Below are 20,743 nucleotides of genomic sequence, written 5' to 3' on the forward strand. Positions count from 1 at the left end.
GGCCCGGCTCGGCCCGGCCCGGCCAGTTTAAAATATATATATATATTTTAATTTTTAAATAATATTTTTTATTCTTAATAAATACATTTTATATTAAAAAATATTATTTTAAAATTAAAAAATATTTTATTAATTTAAATCGATCGGGCCGGCCCGGCCCAGCCCGATACCCACCCTTCATATATGAAAGCTTATGAAAATGATGTTTATATCAAGTGGAGAAGAGAAAATCATTTTAGAAAGAGAAAGAGAAATTTTAAAATGTAATACAAGTATATATATATATATATATATAATATATATATATATATATATTATATATATATATATATATATATATACACGAGAGTTCACATATCTTACCGTGCATTCACATATAAATGAAAAATCAAATAACTATACATGGATAATATAAAAAACCATACTCTCATGTTCCCGGTGCACTCGAGCATAGCCTCTTGACTCTAGAGAGTGAGAGCTATCTCATATGGCCGTGGAAAAGTGAGGAAGAAAGAAAACGAGAGATGCAAAATATAAATGGAAAATCAAGAACCTACACATAGATAATATATAAGCAATATTCAAGAAAAGAAATAAAACAAGATTCATAAATGAAATGAAATATTATCTCATTTTTTCATGTTCCCGACACACTTGAGCATAGCCTCTTGGCTCTAAAACAGAGTTGAGAGTTATCTCTTATGAGTAAATGAAAAAGACAGGAAAATAGGAAGAAGCAAAAGAACAACAAGAATGTAGTCAAGAAATGAGATAACATAACTCAAAAATGAAAATGAAAGATCATCTCATCTTTTCATACTCCCGGTGCACTTGAGCATAAGCTCTTGGTTCTAAAATAGAGTTGAGAGCTACCTTTTTGGCCATGGGAAGAGGAAGAAGAGAGAAATGAAAATATGAGAGAAATGAGAGGGATGATGATTACATACCTCTCATTGAGAAAATGAATTAGGAAAAATGAACAATCATGGTTGAAATAAACATGAACTCATCTTGAATGAAGCTCCAATATGATGAAGATGATTCCTCCAAGGGTTCTTTGGTGCTTTCTTGAAGAATTGTAGCTAGCTCCAAGTTGAAGAGAAATGAAAAAAGGAGGAGAGAGAGAGAGTTCAAGAGAAACCCTAAGTCTTCAAGTGAGAATACTCTAAGATTTTTCCCAAGGGCCAATCTTACCCAAGAGGGGTGAAGTGTGGGGTATTTATAAAGGATTTTGGAGCGAAAAACAAAATTTTGAATTTTTTTTTTTAAATTTCACCTCATTTTCGTCCAAATTTCTCATAATTTTGAATTATTTTTAAAAAGAAATAGTTTGAAAATGGGTATGATTGGTGATTAGGTTTATAAAAATATATATATTTTTTAAAAAATGAGTTGGTCTTTTATCCACCCAAAAAGACTAAGATCATCCTTTAAAAGAAGGGGCAAATGGGTCTTGCAAACCAAAAAGACCAAAATCAACTTTTAAAAGGAAGTCCTTTCCCAAAAAGAGGGGCAAATGATTCTTGCCCACCAAAAAGACTAAAATCGCCCTTCAAAATGAGGTTTTTTTGTCAAAAAAAGGGCAAATGAGTCTGAAATGCTTGATGTGGATTTGAATTGGGGTTTTGGATCTAATTTCGATCTGAAAATGGCATTTTCTGTTTTGATAAAAGTGCATAGTCTTTTGAAAAAATTTGGGATGAGTACATATATATAAGAGGAAGACGGCCAGGAAGATTGAAAAAATCATTTCTCCATCAATGTACGTCAAAACCAGTGACCGATACTATGTAAGGAGTATTTATAATAGAAATGAAACGACGAAAAAAATAAATTATATACAAAGGAAAATTATAGGGAAGACTGGAAAGTCGGTCGATGTTAAAGCAAGTGGGTGGTACAATCTTCGTGGAGTCTTCACCATAATAATTAAGTAAATAATATATATATTTAAATGGGTGTGAATAACTTATGCCCCCTAACCCTCAAAAAAAAAAACTTTGGTTTTTTTTCACAGTCGTTGCCTAAACACTTCAACCAAGTCTGAAATTGTCGTTAAAATACTTTGGTTTGTGAAATTAAACCTAGTTCTCCAAACAGTACTACCTAAATGCTTAAATACTCCGAGGGAAAAAAAGTGCAAAATGGATTGAAAATGAAGAATTATGCCATATCACATACAAGTGAAGAGACGTCATAATACTGAATACCAACCCGATGTTGGTCTGCAAGCTTTTCGCGAAAGATATCCATTTTCATGACCAAAAACTCAAAAAATGGATCTTTATAACTTGTTTGAACCAGAGCCAGATATATATTTTTTATAAAGTTCATTTCGTTCACATTGGTAGAGGGCTAAACTGATCTGGACCCATTTGTGCAAAATCTGCATCTCTATTGGATTTAACGTTTGGATCAAAAACCAAATAAGAGCACCATTCACCTAATTAGTTCAACTTCAAGGGAGGTCAAGAGTTCAAAACTCATGCCGGGTGCAGAATAGGGCCTATCTAAGCTCAGCAATCCTATTCTTTTTTACTTGACCAAGAGGAAGAGAGGACAAGAGAAAGAACGAAACCACATTTAACTAGAAGAGGTCCTCATGAATCGCATATATAAGAAGAAAAAAGTTACATTCTCATTCAGTTCTCATCTATTATTTCTAATTCGATTTACAAATTGGTATATGATTTGCAGGCAATTAACATGCCCATCTTTCGCCGTTGTTTTTTGCTTCCATTAACATATAGAAATGTCGATGTGGACCAAAATTTGAATCTATACTTTACCATATCTCTGCTTTTTCAGATCTGTATGTCATGTTTTCAATTCATGTTCCTTGCAGTCAAAGTAGAAATGAACATATCATTATCTTTAAATGATGTTTTCATTTGTCATATCTTACTCTCCATCCCCTAGTTTGTATGGTTTTCTTTCGAGACGGCACGTTGAAAGGAATGGGTGTTTGAGTGGCTGGTGATGCATTAGCAAAGGGAGAGTGGGCTAAGTAGGTTTGGTTTTTTTCCTCCCTCTTTTTTGTTTGTTGAAGTGTTTGTTTATTTGACTGAGCCAGGCTGGGAAGCGATTTAATGGGAAGATCTTTTTATTAGAATCTCCCGTCTCTAGTCCTTACTCTTAAATTTTATGTATTTTTGTAAAATGAAGCATAGGAAGAAATGTTTTTTTTATATAAATGCATAAAATTTAAGTCGGAAGAGGGGGGAGAGGGATTTGAAAAAGAATATCTTTCCACCAAAGTGCTACACAGCCTGGCACAGTCAAATAAAGAAAAAAAAAGAGTGAGAAGAACAAAAAAACATCTACATGTGCCTCCATTTACCTCTCTTGGTGCTCACATAAAAAGACGTGTCCACTCATGTAAACACTTAAGGTGGGTTCCAGTACCCTGTACCGGTTCCTTTCTATCCTACCGCTGGCTATCGGTTGGCCCCCAACAACAATTTAACAGACTCGTCCCATTGCTAATGCATCATTAACCACACAAACACCCCTTCCTTCCACTGTGTCGTCTCGAAAGAAAATTAGGCGAGCGGGTGCGAAAGGTTGGAATGAACAAAACTGCTGAATAAAAGTATATATATGTATATTAAATAAGTTGAAGGCAACGAGTCATTTTAAGTTTCATCCAATCACAGCCACCCAATGCATTATTGGGCAAACACAACGAAAAAAACTGTCCATAGCATCGGAGATTCGGAATGCATTGGTGTTGTGTTGTGAAACGCCGAAGGATTTCTTTATCAAGAGTGCTCTACAATTGATCAGGTGGAGGTTACAGTTTAATACTTATGTGAATGGTTTCACTGGAAAACTGTATGGGAATGGTTAAGTTCACTTTAATTTCAAAATTCACCAAAAGTACAAGATACTTGACCAAATATTAGTGTTATAATATAATTAGAGCAGCAGCGGACGCAAATGTGTTGTGATGTAGGCTGATGCCCACACGAGCCTTTGAGAAGGCACTACAGTAAAACCATGTGGACTCTTAAAATGCTTTTTGTTTGTAAAGTACTAAAAATAGCATATTACATCCTCCAGTACAATGTAAGCATTTTACTATTTATGACTTAAACAAAAAATATTTTATTTAAAAAATTTTTTGGTTTGAGATGAAAAGGTCTAGCAAGGATGGGTAGCTTCATCCTCTTACCTATTCGCACCCGAGAAAATCGTCAGCTCCCCATCAAAGCCACGTCCCCCCTCTCCGACCACGATGACTCCCATAATCATCATTTCCCATCGCTAGCAATCGGATTTGCAAACATAATCGGTTACTCCGTCATATCTGGCCTGGTGATGGGGATGGAGCCCTTCGGAAGCCAGGGCTACGGCACGCAGCAATGGAAGCATCTGTACTGCTCCGTGGGTGGGGTGGGCTGCTCCGACTGGCCGTGCCGACTTGAGTCTGCTTGGAGTGGTGGTGGTATGAAATCATGGTGGTGCTCTGCGAGCTGCTGGCGGACCCAAAGGAGGCGATGGTATCTGTGTTTTTATTATGGTGAGGCCAGGACAAAAATACTCTCGCCACGATAGTCTCCTTTGGGTTCACCAGCAGCCCGTAGAGCACCACCATGATTTCGTACCACCAACAATCCAAGCACAGTGACACGCAAGTCAGCATGGCCATCAGAGCAGACCACCCCACGGAGCAGTCTAGAAGCTTCCACTGCTGCTTGCGGTAGGCCTGGCCGCAAAAGGGCTCCATCTCCAGCCCGAGGCCAGATATGATGGAGTAACCGGTTATGTTTGCAAATCCGATTGCTAGCGAGGGGAGCTGACGATCATGGGAGTCATCGTCGGAGAGGGAGGACGTGGCTGCTTTGATGGGGAGCTGACGATTTTGGTTTGGGAAGAAAAGGTAAGAGGAGGAAGCTGGAGAAGGAGATGGTGGCTTGCACTCTTTCTTTTCTTCTTCTGCTAGGTAAAACTAGTCAACAGCTTGCATCAAAAAATGTGAATGTGAAGAGAGAAGAAAAGAATGCCAGGAAAGAGGAGCTGAATATGAAATGCTCTTAAAGGGGAAGGGAGAAGGAGCATATTCATAGTGGCTCCTCCTCCTCCTTACCTTACCTTACCTTACTAAGAAAGTCAGAACCGCTTAATCCTTTTCCCCTAATCAATTCACACCCTCATCCCAATCCCCATTATCATATCCATAAGGAGCCCACTTTGCAAAACCTGCACCGACAAGTAACAAGTAACAGGCATTTACTAAAAGCAAACCCAAAAATCGTGTGCTGTTTTTCTTCACGGCAAAAACTCAAATTAATCAGCCGCCGTTCATGCCTACCACCCCTGCTCCATCCTCCATACTCATCGCCTCAAGAAAGAAAAAAAGCTTTTTCCACTTGTTTGAATGAAAACAAAAAAAAAATCAAATCCAATCTTTCTTTTCTTCCTCCAGTTTGTTGGTCACCACCACATAACGAATCACATGCTACATGTTTTTGCCCAAGATGATGATGATAAAGGATATCTCAATAAGCATCAATCTGCAGGGGCAGTCTGATAGGCTCAACAAGTCCAAGTAAAACATCTTTTTGTGTACACAGAAAAACATTTTGAGGGCAAAAAGTTAGAAGCCTTCAGCTCTCTAGTCTTTTCTTTTTTGAATTTTACCCGTTTTTAACAAGCCAAACTGGTGACGTTTTTCCAAGAAAAAAAAGTCCCGCCTTCAATCTCTCTTTCTTTCTCTCTCTCTCTCTCTCTATATATATATATATATATATATATATATATATAGTGCCGGAGAAGCACCAACACAAGATATTGGTGAAAGCAAGCAACCCAATATATTTCATCTGTTTTATTTCCTTAAGCACTACTCCTCTGGACTGGAAACACTGACCCCGGAAGTGATCATATTTTGAAAATTTTGGTTTTTGTTGATTGGTTAAGATTTTTCTCAGTGACCTTTTCTTTTCATTTTCTTCCTTCCTCAGGAGCATCAATCCACAATGAAATACTGGAAGGGTTGGAAGTGGAAACCTTTCAAAATTGATGTTGCTTCTGAACTAATTTTATTAACATGGTTAATAATCAAACTGGATGGAATTTAGCAGATTATTCTTCTTGTGGTTCTAAATCGTTTGTGGTGGTGTAATTTCCAGAAACCATTTGTAGGAAACTGTTGAAGCAAAATTACACCAAAATATATGAACATGAGAAGGAAAATGGAAACAATCGGATCCAGAAGACATAAGTTTTCGAGCAAATTTCAGATTAATGGGGGCTGCATGAGAAAGCATGAGAAAAACGAGGAGAAAATATAGGGAAGGGATCATCAACACGAGAGCATCTTCACTCATTTCACTCACGAAATCCCGAAATTAGACAGCGAGCGAAAGGCGATTGCATACTTGTCGTGCTCTACGAGAGCAGCAGCGATGTGAGGAGAAGGAGACGCCGTCGAAGGCGACGGCGAGTATGCCATGTACCGGCCGCCCGAAGACATCTCTCTCGCTCTCTCTCTCTCTCTCTCCAGAGTCTATGGCGGTGCTCCCACAGCTCCACTCTCGCCTCTCAGTTTGCCACGATACCCAGCGTTTTATACTGCTCGTAGCAGAGAGAAAGAGTAGCTGCTCTCCTCTCCCGTAATTTTCGTGTTGAGCCGAATTAAACACGAAAATTACGGGAGAGGAGAGCAGCTACTCTTTCTCTCTGCTACGAGCAGTATAAAACGCTGGGTATCGTGGCAAACTGAGAGGGGAGAGTGGAGCTGTGGGAGCACCGCCATAGACTCTGGAGAGAGAGAGAGAGAGCGAGAGAGATGTCTTCGGGCGGCCGGTACATGGCATACTCGCCGTCGCCTTCGACGGCGTCTCCTTCTCTTCACATCGCTGCTGCTCTCGTAGAGCACGACAAGTATGCAATCGCCTTTCGCTCGCTGTCTAATTTCGGGATTTCGTGAGTGAAATGAGTGAAGATGCTCTCGTGTTGATGATCCCTTCCCTATATTTTCTCCTCGTTTTTCTCATGCTTTCTCATGCAGCCCCCATTAATCTGAAATTTGCTCGAAAACTTATGTCTTCTGGATCCGATTGTTTCCATTTTCCTTCTCATGTTCTATATTTTGGTGTAATTTGTTGTCCCTTTCCTAAGAGGCTTATAACCTCTTCTCTCTCTCTCTCTCTCTCTCTCTCTCTTCTCTCTTCTCTCTCTCTCTCTCTCTCTCTCTCTCTCTCTCTCTCTAGGGGATATGTTGGGTTGGGCTTTAAAAATAAAAAATAGAAGACATGAAAGCAGAAGCACTTTATGAAAAAGATAATAAAAAATAACGATAAACTAAAAACTGAGAAGCAAATCAGAGAAGCAATTTTCAACCCACTGAAAGAGTATGAAATTGAGTCGAATGAAGGCCCAAACCTTCACTTCTCCGACCTCAATCCTCTTAAAGTTTAGGACGACTTATTTTTGTTGTATAGGTTAACACCACCACTCTACCTCAACTTTCATATCGATACCTCATTATTTTTTGCACTACAAAAAGTTGATGCAACAAAAGTTTGAATATGGGACTGACTGGCCCCCTCCCTTGAGAATAATATATAAGAATTAAATGGATTCACTAAGTAAGAGATAAGAGATGAACCAATTACTTGAAATAATCTTTAGGCTGATAAGGAAGGAGAGGATTCTCCAATCTTCCTCATCATTTTCCTCCTTATATACATTTTATTTTTTTCAATTATTTAATTATTATGGTCAACATTCCATGAAAAGTACTGCCCACTTGCCTTCACATTGGAGAGGGCAAAATTTCACAATCTTCCTTCCCATTTTTCTCTATATATAATTATATTCTTTTTCTTTATTCAATTTTTATTATAAATACTTGATGAAACACGTTTTTTAGCAATGCCTTCAAATTTCGAATCTGAAAGCTAAATGATTCTATGAACGGGTGAATCGAATCCGAATAGTTTGTGAATAAGAATTAATTAAAGTTTTATTTAGATATAAAAATTAAACAATTGAAAAATCAGACGGGAAAAGAAGAAAAATTTTTAAAAACTAAAAAAAAAGAACACAGTGAACTCAGTTAATGGCGATTCTGCAACTGCTAGCAGCATTTTTTTAGTAGCAATCACAATGAGTTATGATTTAAGGTGCAACAAAATAAATTAAAACTTATTGTATGCTCTATTTTAATAGAAAAAAGGTTGAAGGGCTAGTTGTATAACTTTTGGTCGTCCTTCTATCCAGGTGGAGAGGCGACCCATACGAAAATCGCCAGATTTTTCATGGGCATTGAGTTGGCCTTCAGCGAACTGGTAAATAGCCGATTTGATTCAAATTGGCCGATTCACCGATTTCAATAACACTGGATTTTACAATGACGAGGACCCAATTTTGATTCAATCTTCTTCATCGTTTTTCTCCATATATAATTTTATTTCTCCAATTATTAATTTATATGATAAAGACTAGTTGAAAAGTATAGCCCACTTGTTTTCACATGATTGGGTATGAAGTGAACTAATAAACTCTTGTTCATATAACTAAAACAAAATCAGAAATTGAATCAAATGGACCGATTCTAAAAAAATAATAATAATAAGAAAAAGGAAAACATATAAAAGCTTATTAAAAGTTAAAACACAAAAAAAATTTAAAAAGTGAACAAAAAAATGATGTGTGTCACATGGGGAAAGCCTGGCATTGAAATTGATTTTGGAAGAGATATTGGCAAAGATGAAACCTAGGGCAATGGTTCACAGCTTTGGGACCATTAACGGAGCTTAACGACTCGTTTGTATGAGGAACATTGTGGAGTGTTTTATAAATATTACTCAATTGTTGAGTTAAATTTATGAATCACTTTAAAAAAAAATTCATGAATCTTCACCAATATTTAAGGTAGAATCATAAAACAACCTCATGCTTGACAGTTCAAAGTACCTTTCTACATCTTATTGACAAGCAACCCGTCCCTACTGTTCTGTCGTCACATAGAAATATATCTATACCATGTGCCCTATATAATTTTCTTTTTATGTATTTTTATTTTTCTAACTTTTTATAGACTTTTAAGTGTTTGTTTTATTTAATTACTTCGAATCGATCCATTTGATTGATCAATTTTTTTATTTTTCGTTAATTCACCAGTAGAGTCTACGTCACTTATTATACCAAATCATGTGAAAACAAGTGGGCAGTACCTTTCATATTGTGTTCATCATAGAAATTAATTAAAATTAAAAGTGGAATAATATATAGGAGGAAAACGACCAACAAGATTGAAAAAATCCTTTCTCCATCAATGTACGTCAAAACCAGTGACCGATACTATTTAAGGAGTATTTATAATGGAAATGAAATGAAGAAAAAATAAAATTATATACAAAGGAAAATCATAAAGAAGACTGGAAAGTCTACCCTCTCGTCGATGTGAAAGCAAGTCGTGGTACAATCTTCGTCGAGTCTTCACCATAATAATTAAGCAAATAATATATATATTTAAATGGGTGTGAATAACTTATGCTCCCTAACCCTCCCCAAAAAAAGAACTTTGGTTTTTTTTTTTTCACACTCGTTGCCTGAACACTTCAACCAGGTCTGAAATTGTTGTCAAAATACTTTGATTTGTGAAATTAAAAAATTTGAGAAAAAACATACAAGTGCAAAAATCGATTGAAAGGAGTACTACCTAAAAGCATAAAAAATTTGAGAAAAAAGAAGTGCAAAAATCGATTGAAAATGAACAATTATGCCATATCACATACAAGTGAAGAAAAGTCGTAATATCTGAATACCAAACCAATGTTGGTCTGCTCGCTTTTCGGGGAAGATATTCAGTTTCATGACCAAAGACTCAATAAATGGATCTTTCTAACTGGTTTGAACCAGAGCCAAATATATATTTTTTGTGAATTTCGTTTCGTTCACGTCGGTACAGGGCTAACCTGATCTGGACCCATTTGTGCAATATCTGCATCTCTATTGGATTTAACGTTTGGATCAAGAATCAAATAAGAGCACCATTCACCTAGTTAGTTCAACTTCAAGGGAAGTCAAGAGTTCAAAACTCATGCGGGGTGCAGAATAGGGCCTATCTAAGCTCGGCAGTCCTATTCTTTTTTACTTGACCAAGAGGAAGAGAGGACAAGAGAAAGAACGAAACCACATTTAACTAGAAGAGGTCCTCATGAATCGCATATATAAGAAGAAAGAAGTTACATTCTCATCCAGTTCTCATCTATTATTTCTAATTCGTTTTACAAATTGGTATATGATTTGCAGGCAATTAACATGCCCAACTTTCGCCGTTGTTTTTTGCTTGCATTAACATATAGAAATGTCGATGTGGACCAAAATTTGCATCTATGCTTTACCATATCTCTGATTTTTCAGATTTCTGTACGTCATGTTTTCAATTCATGTTCCTTTGCTGTCAAAGTAGAAATAAACATATCATTATCTTTAAATGATGTTTTCATTTGTCATATCTTACTCTCGATCCCCCAGTTCGTATGGTTTTCTTTCGAGACGGCACGTTGAAAGGAATGGGTGTTTGTGTGACTGGTGATGCATTAGCAAAGGGAGAGTGGGCTAAATAGGTTCCAACCGATGACTAGGGGGAGAAAGGAAGAGAACCGGTAGATGGGGCCGGTACATGACCCTACACACGTTTTAATGTGAGCACCAAAAAGAGGCTAAAGTTTTTTTTTTTTTTTGGTTTTTTTCCTCCTTCTCTTTTTTGTTTGTTGAAGTGTTTGTTTATTTGACTGAGCCAGGCTGGGTAGCGTTTTAATGGGAAGATCTTTTTATTAGAATCTCCCGTGTCTCTCGTCCTTAGTCTTGAATTTTATGTATTTTTTTAAAAAGAAGCATGGGAAGAAATGTTTTTTTTTTATATAAATGCATAAAATTTAAGTCGGAGGAGGGGGAAGGGGGATTTGAAAAAGAATATCTTTCCACAAAACTGCTACACAGCCTGGCACAGTCAAATAAACAAAAAAACAAGAGTGAGAAGAAAAAAAAAATTTACATGTGCCTCCATTTCCCTCTCTTGGTGCTCACATAAAATGTTTGATACTTACTTCCTAATGGGATGAAATTGTTGAACATGGGTGCGGTAGGTGTCTGCCGGTATTGTGGAAGTGCCTTTTGTTTCATAGATTAAGATGATTTTGTGGTTCAGTACTAAGTTTATCTTTTGAACCAGCTAGGACTTGTTGAGTTTACTGAATTTGCGATCTTCAGTTTATGACGAAAACTTGGGTTTCAGGCCGGATGGAAGAAGGGTTGGACGGTGGATCTGAGGTTCCCAATTATTGGTTTTGAAAGGCTCCCTAAAATATTTTCAAGACTGGTAAAAGGTTACACCACTTAGATTTTTCTGATGTTTGTTTTGTTAATTAAAGTAGCCAACTGGTACATCATAAAATTGCTTATGGATAGAACATAAAATGCGGTATGTTTCTTTAAAATTTACGAATCGTCGAAAAAAAAATTAATTCTTTTAGAAAACTGCTGGCATATAAATTGGTATGTTTGATATTTTCCCAATATATATTTACTTTTGAAATAAAAAAATAAAACTAATTAATAATAGTATTAACAGACATTTAAAGTAAACAAACATTAAGCTTGTAAATTCATGTTGTAAGCCTATATTTCCAAAATTCATTGCATGTAATTGTTTACAAAAGTAAGTTGCTTAACTTAGAGCATGAATAAATATATATTAATTATGATTTTTCTCAAAATTCTATTAATCAGGTTTTTTAATTATAAAGTGTAATTGTTTCTTTTCGTTTTAATTTCTTTGCGGATCGACCTTGATTTTGACCAAAAAAATTTATGGAAATAATGGTCTGAATGCCATGGCCGGCCGGTTGGATGTAGTCCGGACCGGACGCCGTGTTTTTTTTCCACCCACAGTTGGGCGAGGGCAAATCAAGCACCACTTTATATAAATTTTTAATTAGTCACAGAAATAACAAATAAAGTATTTTTGTGCAAATGAATGGATAAGAAATTTAAAATGCGTAGACAGTTTGAAGTTGATTTAAGATTTCCTAAGCAATTGACATTTCTTGAGATAGATGGGCGTGCTGCAGAAACAGGTTAGGCAAAGCAGTCAATTTCACTCTGAGCTTTTACCTGTTTAATGAGAATATTATCTGCGTTAAATATACCAAACAATGTAAAACTATTATTCAGCAAGAGCAAGATAAAGAAAGATACAAAAGCCAGACCATGGTATGTGTGTGAATACGTTTGCATATAATATATTGGGAAACGGGTGGAGGAACAGAAAATTGTAGTTGAGGAACATTAGTTATAAAATTTTAAAATTTTAGGAGCACCAATATGTAAATGAGGAAATTTCACTGAAATATTCATATGAACTAAGAACTTTTGTGGGTCTGTGTGGTCAGTTGGCCACACAGTGCCCGCACTGCCTCCGCCCCTGTTAATGAATGAAGGGGAAGAATTGCAAATGAAAATACTTGCATTTGTAATACCTCCGGCCCTTCCCCTCTCCCCTCTCCCCCATCTTCGTCAGTGTTACAAAACCAGTTTTTGTGAAAAATGAGTTTTGGTCTCAAATTCATTTTCCGTGCTATCCAAAGACACTCAAAACCAGGCAACATTACTAAGTATACATAATCATATATGGAAAGTTCGGCATGTTTTTTCTTTTCTTTTTTACACCAGAAAACTGTATTCAAATAATGCCATAATACGTCATCAGTTTTTAGAAACATGACTTTGCACTGCGCTTCATATGGTACATATACAGTAGAGTTTCATTAATATGGAATTGAACTGGATTAAACTCAAAAGATAGAATTTCCTTATAATTGATAATACTCAAAAAAGTAGTTGTATTAATACGAAAACTGCCCTCAACAATAGACTACTTATTTTGTTTTCTCTAAAGTTTTAGCACAAGACAATGACTTGCTAAAGTCTTAATAGAGGCCGGTTTTTATTTTTGAGTGTCAGCAACATTGCATGCTCGATCAATGTGACCGCTAAGGAGTACATCTGCTGCTTTTTCGGACATTAAAAATGTTGAAGATTTGTGTAGTTGCCTCAATAACATGTCTAGTATAAAAAAAAGAATTAGAGCGTTTTCTCTAGAGTTTGAGTCTATTTCAAAAAGGACTTAAATCCATAATTTTTGTACCCACATTTATACTTAAGAGAATTAGAGTTTTTTTTGCGTAATTATCGATAAAAAATCTTCAACATTTTGTTTCTAAATCACCAACCAACAAATTGACAATGTTGAAAATAAATATTTGCTATAAAGAAAGACCTGAACGGTGCGAATATGATTTTGAAGATTTGGCTTTTCCCACATTTTAGAAAATCCCAAAAATCCAAGTTGTTTTCAATGCATTTGATCAAACTCAAACCATTAGTATCAAAAAGAGAATTAAAATTGATCAAAATCCTCATTGTGACCAATATTGGTAAATTAAAAGCTTATACTTTACCTTATTTAAATTTGCTTCGATGTAATATTTAAGTACATATTATCACTATAGTTAAATATGTGAATACAAATAAATTTCTTTGAACACTGTTTGTGTCTATTTTTGTATATAAAATCCACATGGTTCGCTCTTCATAGTTCAAAATCGCTGGTCCAATTTGTTTTCGATGCATTCGAAACATTTGAACTGATCAAACCATTTGGATTCTTAAGTACACTTAAAGCAAAACAAAAACTGAAATAGATTTCATTCCTCTCCACCATCAATGTAGGTGAAAGCAAAAACACATGGTTTATCTTATTTTAGTCGATCTCGATGTAATATTTAATTTTATGTTGGCATTACTAAGTGTAGTCAGACATGTGAATAAAAAAGCAATCTAATTAAGTTTATTTTGGTTTTCTCTCACATTAATCTCAACTTTAATTTAGTAACGAGTCGACAAAAAGAATCTTGGTCGGTTTCTAACAATATAAAAAAGTTGCTTTCCGTTTTCCATTATAGTTGATTCTTCTATTTAGATAGGCCAACCTTAGCACATAAAAATCGCATGCATTTTGAAATAACATAAGTGAGTTGTATATAGAAGAACATAACTGCCCTCAAACTGAAACCTCCATTTATAACCTTGTTCACATTGACTCCATAAGAAGGTTGAAAGAAGAAAAGGAAAACTCATACGGAGTTCTCATCTCTGTGACTGTGTGGTCGAAGCATGTGAGCAAAAAGCCTGCTGGACGTTATATAAAGGGAGTGGCAGACTAAGAGAATCCCGAGCGACATAGAAAGAACAGAGGGAGTATGGCGCCTAAAGATAAGAGAGTAGCATTACTGGAAGCATTAAATGGTCGCCTTCGGAACCGGGCAGTCAAATTGGGGATAGAAGAGAAAACTGTAACTAGTTTTCATGCTAACCATTTTGTACATTACATTTTTTTATCATTGAATACGTAGTAATGTTTTTCATTTTTTCCAGCCAACCATTATGGGGATAACAGAAGATGGAGACCAAATCGTAAGGGTATTGAGCAACGATGAGCTGGAGACATGCATTATTATCGGGCGTCATAGTCCGTATGTGTTATTGGTTTTTGTTTTCATATGATCATTGGCTTTTAATTATCTATCTGTTGGTTCTTTTCACCTTTGATCTTTTTTTTCTTAGGTTTTCGTCTTTTTGCCTGCGGATTCCTGCAAACCTACAAGTTCTTAAACGAAGGGCTGAAGCAGCTGGTTTTAAAGTGGAGGTGGAGCCTTTGAAGAAACTTTAATGACGCTTTCTTCTTTTTCTTAAGTTCAGTTCAGGGTTCTGTAATAATGAAGACCAGACGATCTTTGCACTCTTTATGCATGCATGTGTGATTTTACAATCAGATCTGCTTTCTGTTTACTTTATACGATTTCCCAGGTACTGTGCTTTGGAAGTTCAAGTGTGAGTCTGTGACTTAATATAATATCGTTGTCAAATGACGCCACAACTTTTTTTCTTTTGCCGGTTCTTCACCTTTTAGATTAGTTCCGTTTTTATCTTTTCTTAGATCAGAGTCATAATGAATCCACATCTGTAAATTTGAAAAAACAACATTCCATGAGCTTGTGTTTACATGAAAACAGGTAAATTAAGACTCCGAATACGAGCAAGAGTAGGATGTTGCTTTGGATGACAGATCCAGATAAATAGATCTAGATCTTTTCATATGATCCAGACAAAGCTCTCGTTTTCTACATGGTGCAAAATCCTCGGGTCTTTAAATCTTCCCAACGACCTGCAAAGTTTACAACTTCAAAGTTTGGCAGCATGAAAATCGTGTTTTCACTTGCCTAAACGGCCCACTCACCAAGTTAAGAAAACGAAAACAATATTGCTAGTCCATTGGGAACCAAATTAATTGGATCAGTCAATATAGTATGACTGGTGAGAGTCAATAAACAATCGGTCAGATTATTCTGAATTATTTATAGTATTTTATATGTTAATCTTCTACGATATCAACACTCGAATTCTACATAAGCCTGTTATGTATTTTGAAACTTAGTAGTTTGTTTAACTCAAAACTGGCTCCAAATGTGTGCTTCATTGAATGGTGGGGACATTCAATATTAAATTCACATTACATTGATGAACAATACAATTTATTTTAGTATAATTATTTATGAAACATTTGGGCTACAATTTCATCTTGTCGCTACACTGCCAACTAACAAATTAACAACCATGGACATATATATATATATATATATATATATAGTGGCCTGAGCAGCTGGGGTGTATAGTAATGAAAATTCAGTCTTTCTGCATTGCAGGTAATTCTGCTAATCCAATCTGTTTTAAAAGTGTTTGAAACATTCAAACTCAAAAAATTGTATCTGTAGTTGAAGCAAAGCGAGACGCAAAATAAATTTAAAATTCCACCCCATCATCAATATCTGTGTACTTTATTTACCTTCTTTTGGTTTATCCCAATGCAATATTGAACTTTTCTGTTATCATTACTGAGTATACAAAATTATACAAAATAATGAAATTAAGTTTGCGAAAGGGGGATGGTTTCTGTCACAGTATTCCCAGCTTAAATTAGTAACTAATTGACAATACCATGTTTCTAATGAATGAAGCAATCCATAAGATCGTTTGGCAAACAGAACACTTTGTGGGTGTTTTGTGAACCTAACACAAAATTTAGGACAAATTCATGGACACTTAGCTTTAGTGTTGCATGAATCTACACTAATCTTTGAGTAAGATTCGTAGAACAGTCACGTGGTGTTCCAACTTCCAAATAGCCTCTTAGGGTTCCATCTTAAGTGGATTCAAAGGGTTTTAACTTGTGTCTATAAATTCTTAGGCATATGGACTATCAAAAGTCAGGGTAAAGGGTCTCGTGTTTGAAAGGGACTCGTTTGGGGGGATGGCAATGGGTTCAAGATAGAGTTGTCTTCAACCTTGGCAATGGGATTTCCTTGAATGAAAACCCAAACTCTCCATGGATTTGGATTTGTAGCGCTAAAGTCAAAATTGGTTAATCCACATTGCCTTCTCTAACTCGTTTGTGAAGATTGAGTAATCCAGACACTAATGTTTTAAAGGATTTAGCCTTTTTTATTTCCATGTCTTATAAAGCAACAGAGTTTGTATGTTTTCTTTTTTCCTTTTTTTTTTTTTTTTTTTTTTTTTTTTTTTCTGACGGTTGATAAAATGAGGCATTTGTTTGAGGTTATCCCGGGACAAACAAACCGGAGGAAGAAAAAAAAGATTTGACTTGATTTTTCTTTTTTGGTTTTGATTCGAACACGTAGAAAAAGCATTTTCCTTTCTTGAGGCAATGAGTATGGAGGATGGAGCAGGGGTGGTGGGCATGATCGGATTAAATTGAGTTTTGGCCGTGAAGAAAAACAGCACACGATTTTGGGGTTCACTTTTAGTACATGCCTGTTACTTGTTACTAACCATGAATATGCACCTTCTCCCTTCCCCTTTAAGAGCATTTCAAATTCAGCTTCTCTTTCCTTGCATTCTTTTCTTCTCTCTTCACATTCACATTCTTCGATGCCAGCTGTTGACTAGTTTATTTTGTCGCTCTTTGATTGTTGGCTTTTTGCAGTTTATTTTGTATTCCTTTTATTTTTTAGCTCCTTTGTCATAATTTTTGTGATTGAATTTTTCATTTTATCGGTTGTATGTGCACATATAAATAAAAAGTACAGCATGTAAGCCAAAGACAAAGTGAGGAGTCAAATGCTGTTTGTTGAGATCGGAGACCGATTGAAATTCACTTATCATTCAAGTGTGCAGCCGATTCCCCCAATGCAACTGATAGATATGTGCTCACCTTTTACATTATTTAATACAGGTCCCCATCTATTTCAAGAAACTCATACGTAACTTCTATCTATAAGAAATATTAGCATTTTAATCATTTGCTGACCTTGCTGGAATGCAGAGATACTGTCGGGCTTGTCGGTAAAACCAGAGAGAGATCCCAGCAACGGAATAGCGACGGTGGTCGTATGCAAAATTTTTGGAAACTAACTGAAAATTTACATAGGAGCAGAGAAAAAAGGTTGAAAAAAAGGGGAGGAGGCGGCGCAAAATCTTGATCATGGGGATATAATGCTCACGGTTCTCCCTCCACACCTTCTTCCCTCAAAACCAAGCTAAGATTTAGGTAGCAGAGGAAGAAAATGTGGAGGCCACCATCTCCTCCTCCAGCTGCCTCCTCTTACCTTTTCTTCCCAGACGAAAATCATCAGCTCCCCATCAAAGCCATGTCCTCCCTCTCCGACCACGATGACTCCCATAATCCTCAGCTCCCCTCGCTGGCAATCGGATTTGCCAACATAACCGGCTACTCCATCATGTCTAGCCTGGCGATGGGGAAGAAGCCCTTCTGCAGCCAGGCCTATGACACGCTGCAATGGAAGCTTTTGGAATGCTCAGTGGGTAGGGTAGGCTGCTCAGGATGGCCGTGCCGACTTGCGTGTCAGTCTCCTTAGAGTGGTGGTGGTACGAAATCATGGTGGTGCTTTGCGGGCTACTGGCGGACCCAAAGGGTACGACGGTTTCTGTGGTGCGGCCAGGATGAAAACAGTCTAGCCACCGTCGCCTCCTTTGGGTCCACCGGCAGCCTGCAGAGCACCACCATGATTTCGTACCTCCACCACTTTAGGCACACTGACACGCAAGTCAAACCACTCCACAGAGCAGTTCATAAGCTTTCATTGCTGCGTAGCCGCAGAAGGGCTCCATCCCCATCACCAGGCAAGATAAGATGGAGTAACCGGTTATGTTTGCAAATCCGATTGCTAGCGAGGGGAGCTGATGATTACGGGAGTCATCGTGGTCGGAGAGGGAGGACGTGGCTGCTTTGATGGGGAGCTGATGATTTTAGTCTCTGAAGAAAAGGTAAGAGGAGGAAGCTGGAGGAGGAGATGGTGGCTTGCACATTTTCTTTTCTTCATCTGCTACGTAAAACTAGTCAACAGCTGGCATCAAAGAATGTGAATGTGAAGAGAGAAGAAAAGAATGCAAGGAAAGAGGAGCGGAATTTGAAATGGTCTTAAAGGGGAAGGGAGAAGGAGCATATTCATAGTGGCTCCTCCTCCTCCTTACCTTACCTTACTAAGAAAGTCAGAACTGCTTAATCCTTTTCCCCTAATCAACTCACACCCTCATCCCAATCCCCATTATCATATCCATGACGAGCCCACTTTCCAAAACCTGCACGGACAAGTAACAAGCAACAGGCATTTACTAAAAGCAAACCCGAAATTCGTGTACTGTTTTTCTTCACGGCCAAAACTCAAATTAATCTGCCACCGTTCATGCCCACCACCCCCGCTCCTTCCTCCATACTCATCGCCTCAAGAAAGGAAAATGTTTTTTCTACTTGTATGAATGGAAACCAAAAAAAAAATCAAATCCAATCTTTCTTTTCTTCCTCCAGTTTGTTCGTCACCGCATAACGTCAAAGAATCACATGCTACATGTTTTTGCCCAAGATGATGATGATGAAGGATATTTCAATAAGCATCAATCTAGGCTTGAAAAGTCCGAGTAAAACATCTTTTTGTGTACACAGAAAAACATTTTGAGGACAAAAAGTTAGAACCCTTCAGCTCTCTAGTCTTTTCCTTTTTGAATTTTACCCTTTTTTAACAAGCCAAACTGGTGACGTTTTTCCAAGGAAAAAAAGTCTTGCCTTCATTCTCTCTCTCTCTCTCTCTATATATATATATATATATATATATATATGACAGAGAAGCACCAACACAAGATATCAAATACAATCCCCCCGAAAGAAAAACCCTCCCCAGAAAGCAAGCAACCCAATATTATTACCTTAAGCACTACTCCCCTGGACTGGAAACAGTGACCCCAAAATGATCATATTTTGAAAAATTTGGTTTTTGTTGTCTCAGGAGCATCAATCCGCAATGAAATACTGGAAGGGTTGGAAGTAGGAACCTTTCAAAATTGATGTTGCTTCTGAACTAATTTTATGAACATGGTTAATAATCAAACTGGATGGAATTTAGCAGATTATTCTTCTTGTGGTTCTAAATCGTTTGTGGTGGTGTAATTTCCAGAAACCATTTGTAGGAAACTCTTGAAAAGATCCCCATTTCTAGTCCCTGTCCTAAGAGGCTTACAACCTCTTCTCTCTCTCTCTCTCTCTCTCTCTCTCTCTCTCTAGGGGATATGTTGGGTTCTTGCATTTGGGGCATTAAAAATAAAAAATAGAAGACATGAAAGCATAAGTACTTTATGAAAAAGATAATAAAAAATAACGATAAACTAAAAACTGAGAAGCAAATCAAAAACATATTTGAGAAACAATTTTCAACCCACTGTAAAACCTCATTACAACATCTCTCACTAAAAATTTCCTAAGAGAGTATGTCATTGAATGGAATGAAGGGCCAAACCTTTCCCAATGAGGACGACATACTTTTGTTGTATAGGTTAACACCACCACTTTAACTCAACTTTCATATCGGTACCTCATTAACTCAACTTTCATATCGGTACCTCATTATTTTTTGCAGTACAAAAAGTTGATGCTACAAAAGTTTGAAACCGAGACTGACTGCTTGCTGGCCCCCCCCTCGAAAATAATATATAAGAATTAAATGGATTCACTAAGTAAGAGATGAACCAATTACTTGAAATAATCTTTAGGCTGATAAGGAAGGAGAGGATTCTCCAATCTTCCTCATCATTTTCCTCCCTATATACATTTTATTTTTTTTCAATTATTTAATTATTATGGTCAACATTCCATGAAATGTACCGCCCACTTGCCTTCACATTGGTGAGGGCAAAATTTTACAATCTTCCTTACCATTTTTCTCTATATATAATATATTCTTTTTCTTTATTTAATTTTTATTATAAATACTTGATGGAACACTTTTTTTAGCAATGTCTTCAAATTTTGAATCTGAAAGCTAAATGATTCTATGAACCGGTGAATCGAATCCGAATCATTTGTGAATAAGAATTAATTAAAGATTTATTTAGATATAAAAATTAAACAATTGAAAAATCAGTGGGGAGAAGAAGAAAAATTTTTAAAAACTAAAAATAAAAAGAACACAATGAACTCATTTAATGGCGAATCTGCACCTGCTAGCGACATCTTTTTTAGTAGCAATCAAAACGAGTTATGATTTAAGGTGCAACGAAATAAATTAAAACTTATTGTATGCTCTATTTTAATAGAAAAAGAGGTTGAAGGGCTATTTGTATAACTTTTGGTCGTCCT

General features: G+C 36.6%; 1 long non-coding RNA gene across 17 annotated transcripts in view; it reads left to right on the plus strand.

The window, feature by feature from the left end:
- The window catches only part of LOC116264575 (uncharacterized), a 46,096-nt gene extending 31,245 nt beyond the window's left edge, over positions 1-14,851 (plus strand). For 9 of the 17 annotated variants that reach the window (XR_007574977.1, XR_007574980.1, XR_007574972.1 and 6 more), the window contains 3 exons: positions 14,132-14,372; positions 14,455-14,552; positions 14,644-14,851. This is a non-coding gene — a long non-coding RNA (uncharacterized LOC116264575). Of the gene's footprint in view, positions 1-11,254; positions 11,339-14,128; positions 14,373-14,454; positions 14,553-14,643 lie in introns of all 17 variants that reach the window. The other 8 variants (XR_007574993.1, XR_007575003.1, XR_007575000.1 and 5 more) reach the window with 5 other exon arrangements.
- Positions 14,852-20,743: the final 5,892 nt, after the last annotated feature.

This window comes from Nymphaea colorata, chromosome 1 (assembly GCF_008831285.2).
Source record: "Nymphaea colorata isolate Beijing-Zhang1983 chromosome 1, ASM883128v2, whole genome shotgun sequence".
In the NCBI taxonomy this organism is placed as follows: domain Eukaryota; kingdom Viridiplantae; phylum Streptophyta; class Magnoliopsida; order Nymphaeales; family Nymphaeaceae; genus Nymphaea; species Nymphaea colorata.